Below are 5,170 nucleotides of genomic sequence, written 5' to 3'. Positions count from 1 at the left end.
CCATCACTGTGTTTGTTTGGGGCTTATCTGTTTGTGGGACTGTGTTAGCAATTATACTTACTCTCTGGCAATATTAGATGCTCCAAGTTCATCTTGTATATTTTCTTCCCCAGTCTTAGAACCAGTCTTTTCTCCAAAGAACTCTGGTTCCTTTTTACTGAAGAATGGTGTAATAAACCAAAACATGTGGGCACTGGATGTGCTCATTGCTACTGCCACTGCCTGGCAGAGTAATGACATATGCATATACTAAATACGGTGTAAACATATATTTGTAAATATTTTCATATCTAACCATCTACAACTACATTAATCTAAACAGGAGTTTATACTGAAGTCTCCAACTCTAACCCATTGCAACATGGATCATTCTAGACCTCTCCCCTTGCTTATCTGTAAACTCCCAATTAAACAACAGTAAGATGCCTGCCTCCTGCCATCTGCCATTAATTGATTTAATTGTTCCATTCCAGGACTCATGTATACTACTTCAGAATTGCTAACTTATACTCCTACGGGAATCAGTTTTATCAACTAGAGTACCGTGCTTACGTGCAATTTGTTGTGACTTCAGTCCTACGGATGCTACTATTTCATGTTCTTTAATCACTTCCTTTTCTCTGACAGCCTTCTGTAAAGTTGTTTCATTGATTTGTAATACACTTAGATTGTTTAAGCACAATCTATTCTCTTTTGGAATCCTTGGAACGCCTAAGTGATTTTACAGGACCTTACTAAATAGTTACAAAATTGCCCTAAAAAATGTTCCTGTGCTTTTCCTATTCAACACATTCCCATACCTTGAATTCTTAGCAAACACTAACCATTATACTGTGGCCCTAGTTTTGTTCGTTACAAATGTCATATAACTGGAGACATATACTCTGTAGCCTTTTGAGACTGACTTCTTTCCCTTAGATCAAATGTGAAAATGAAAAATGGCTGGGCACAGTGGCTCATGCCTATAATCCTAGCATTTTGAGAGGCCAAGATAGGCAGATTGCCTGAGCTCAGGAGTTCGAGACCAGCCTGGGCAAGATGGTGAAACCCTAGCTCTAGGAAAAATACCAAAAAAATCAGCTGGGAGTGGTGGTGGGCACCTGTAATCCCAGTTACACAGGAGGCTGAGGCACAAGAATTGCTTGAACCTGGGAAGCAGATGTGGCAGTGAGCCAAGATCACACTACTGCACATCCAGCCTGGACAGCAAAGTGAAACCCTGTCTCAAAAAAAAAAAAGAAAAGAAAAAAAGGAAAAGAAAAAGAAGATATATTATTTTACCATATTTTTTTTTCTCCAGCAATCTTTCTTTATGTAGATCTGAGTTTCTGACCTATAACATGTTTCTTTTCTCCAAAAAACTCTTTTAACATTTCTTACAGAGAAGATCTCCTGGAGATGGGTTCCCTCAATTTTTGTTTGTCTGAGAAAACCTTTACCTCTTTTTCACTTTTGAAGATAATTTTGCTGGATATAGAATTTCATATTGGTGGTTTATTTCTTTCAACACTTTAAATAGTTCACCATTGGCTATGTGTCATGGCTCATGCCTGTAATCCCAGCACTTTGGGAGGCTCAGGCAGGAGGATCACCTGGGGTCAGGAGTTTGAGACCAGCCTAGCCAATATGGTAAAACCCCATCTCTTCTAAAAAATACAAAAATTAGCCAGGTGTGGTGGCGGGCACCTGTAATTCCAGCTACTAGGGAGGCTGAGACAGGAGAATCGCTTGAACCCTGGAGGTGGAGGTTGCAGTGAGCCAACATTGCACCACTGCACTCCAGCCTGGGTCATAGAGTGAGACTCCTTCCCAAATAAATAAACAAATAAACAGGCTGGGCACAGTGGCTCATACCTGTCATTCCAGCACTTTGGGAGGCCAAGGCAGGCAGATCACGAGGTCAGGAGTTCGAGACCAGCCTGGCTAACATGGTGAAACCCCATCTCTACTAAAAATACAAAAAAAAAAAAAAAAAAAAAAAAAAAAAAAAAAAAAAAAAAAAAAAAAAAAGTAGCCAGGTGTGGTGGCACAACCATAATCCCAGCTACTTGGGGGTACTAAGACAGGACAAATCACTTGAACCCTGGAGGCAGAGGCTGCAATGAGCCAAGATCACTCCAGTGCACTCCAGCCTGGACGACAGAGTGAGACTCCATCTCAAAAATAAAATAAAATAAAATAAAATAAAAAACTTCCCCTTACTCTTTTCTTCGATGGTGGCTCTGATGGAAAGTCCACTGAATTCTTATCCTCCATAGGGAAGGTGTTTTATACTGCCTCCTGTTCCCAAGGGCCTTTCAAGATCTTTTTCTGTCTTTAGTTTTCTGCAGTTTGAATGTGATATGCCTAAATGTAGATGTTTAAGTATTTACCTTGTCTGATGTGTCACTCTTCCCCTTGCTTCCAGAGCCATGAGAAACTCTTGTTTCTGCACTATAAGAACCTAGTAGGGCCCATGGAGGTGAATTTGTAGAGAGTCCCTAAGTCTATAGCCGCCAGGAGTTTAACTCTCTGAAGCTCATCTACACTCAATCTACAATAACTTGTTACAAAGACCATTTACCTGTTCCTAGCACTTTATGGCTGTTGTAGAGTTTTCTCTAGTGTGCAGATGAGGCTATAACTCTCTGGATTCTCTTTTCTCTCTAGATTTTGTACTAGGAGGTTTGCCCTGCATCCCCAGTTCTCCGGGAAGTCCAAGAAAAGTCAATGGTTTTTAGTTCATTCCACTTTTGTTTATTTTAAGGAAGGGAGTGATATCCTTAGAGGGTTTTACATGTTGAAACTGAAACCCAAAGTTTAATAATATTTTTTATGTTAAGTAAAATCGAAGTGCATCTTAAAACAGGATATAAAATATAATCTATTTATATTTATATATGTGTATATAGTGGAAAACATATACCAACATATTAATAGTTCTTATTCGGGGTATTTAGGTGGAAGGTTATGTTGATCTTCATCCACTTCTTTCATTGTGCCTTCTAAACATTTTACAATGAACAATATCATTTTGAAAACATACTATTTTAATCTTTTTATTATGAAATATTTCAAATGTATGTAAATAAAAGAATAAACACCTAATTCTCCTTCTTTAGAGTATCCATTATCCTCATATTTATTCTTGTACTTCCTGATAAAATTTTGTGTCTTTAGTTTATATGCAAGTAATATGGTTTAAATGCTGTCCTCTCCAGTCTCACGTGAAAACATGATCCTTGCTGTTGGAGACGGGCCTGGTGGGAGGCATTTGGGTGATGGGCCTGGATCCCTCATTAATGGCTTGGTGCCCTCCCCACAGGAATGAATTCATGTGAGATCTAGTTTTAGAAAGTCTGGGATTCCCCTATCTCTCTCTTGCTCTCTTTCCCACCATACAGTATACCAGTCCCCCATTTGCCTACCACCATGATTAAATGCTTCCTGAGGCCATACCAGGGGCAAATGCTGGTGCAGTGCTTCTTGTACAGTCTGCTGAACTATTAGCCAAATAAACCTCTTTTCTTTACAAATTTCCGGGTCTCAGGTATTTCTTTATAGCAATGCAAAATGGACCAACACAGAATATATATGAAGTTTACATAGTTTAAAAATTTACAAAAATGTATTTTACTTTCTACATCATTCCGTAGCTTGTATATTCGAGTTGAAGATATATATGCCTCACGAGCCTAGAATTTCCCTTTCACACCAATGCCCTGGAGATCTTTCCTCGTGTGTACGTAATATAATAAAACATGCTTTAAAGTGAGATTTATATTTGCATTATTTTGTCAGAGAAAAAAAAATGAAAGCCATTAGAGAGTGGATAATAGATGAGAGCATTCATACAAATGAATATTGTAAAATTTTCAAATAAATAGATTTTATCTACATGCTATCACAATAAATCCCAAATAATATTACATTGAGTAAAATAATTATAACAATTTAAATAAAATAACATTCACCCTTTACCCTTGTTCCTAGAATAATAGCAGTATACTCTTTTTAATAATTTAACAACTACCTGTGTGTCCTTTCCACTCCATCATTTCCATCATCCTCTGTTATTTCAACATTTAAACTTATTATATCATCCAGGATTTAAGTTTCATATGACTCATCCACATTTTAATGATCATTTTCACTCAATTTTTTTTCCATCTTTAAGCACTTCTTGATTTTATCTTGAAGCAAATAATATTGGAAATGACAGTCTGCAAAATTCTGGAGTGCCAACTTCTACCTTCTTTCATTCTTCTTGTCATTGTAGTCTTGCTAAAAATGTTCTTTTGTCCTCATCATAACCTCAACTTCTTTATGTTTTCAACTTCTTACTGTTTTTCCATTCCATGAGATTTTGGAGGGACTCACTTGCCTCTTTTCCTCGCCTTGATCTTAGGCTTAGCTATTTCATTGATGCTTTTATTAATACCAGAGATTCATGGATTCACTCTTCATTTTCCTTTTATAATTCTGCTGATTTTCAACTCTAAATAAGCCCCTTTATCCATTTCCTATATTATTTGGCTACTGAGCACTTCTGGAAGAAGTTAAAAAACCAAGTACAGCATGAAAATCAGGTATAGTTAAAAACTCACTAATTTCTAACACAGTTGGGTTTATAAGGCTTGGGCTGCTGGTAGCTCTCTTACTTACTTACTTACTACAGACCTGCAATGGTTTCTTATTACATACCTGCAGAGTTTTCAAACTTTGTCTGGTCTCCTCAAATTATCAAACCTCTTTATTACCTGACTGGCTGAAAATAGACTTGATATGCCATTGTCTTCAACTTGATTGAGAATATTTAAATTTGCTGGAATGCCCTTTTTCTTTCTCTTCTGTATCTCAGCATAACTCTGTACCTCCAAATAGTATTTCCTTTTCTCTCCTCTTGTAAAAGAAATATGACTCCCTCTTGTCAAAACTAACAGATACCTATGTGCCCTTGTTTTGACATCGTGAACGTGACATCAATATTTTACACTCTTACCTTTTCTCTTACATTGCCTGCTTACCTCTTGTCCAAAGCCCCTTCTGTCCTGCTTACAAATATACTCAGATCTCACCTCTCCCAATTGAATTTTATATTTTCCTTGCTGTTCTTTTTTATGCTATCAGCCAGTCTTTCTTTTTATCTTTCATTTACTCTTATTTGCCAAAATATTCATTTAAAATTTTA

The sequence above is a fragment of the Cebus imitator genome, unplaced genomic scaffold, assembly GCF_001604975.1.
Source record: "Cebus imitator isolate Cc_AM_T3 unplaced genomic scaffold, Cebus_imitator-1.0 Scaffold86, whole genome shotgun sequence".
In the NCBI taxonomy this organism is placed as follows: Eukaryota; Metazoa; Chordata; class Mammalia; order Primates; family Cebidae; genus Cebus; species Cebus imitator.
The sequence above is the reverse complement of the archived record's forward strand: the minus strand, read 5'-3'. Positions refer to the sequence as shown.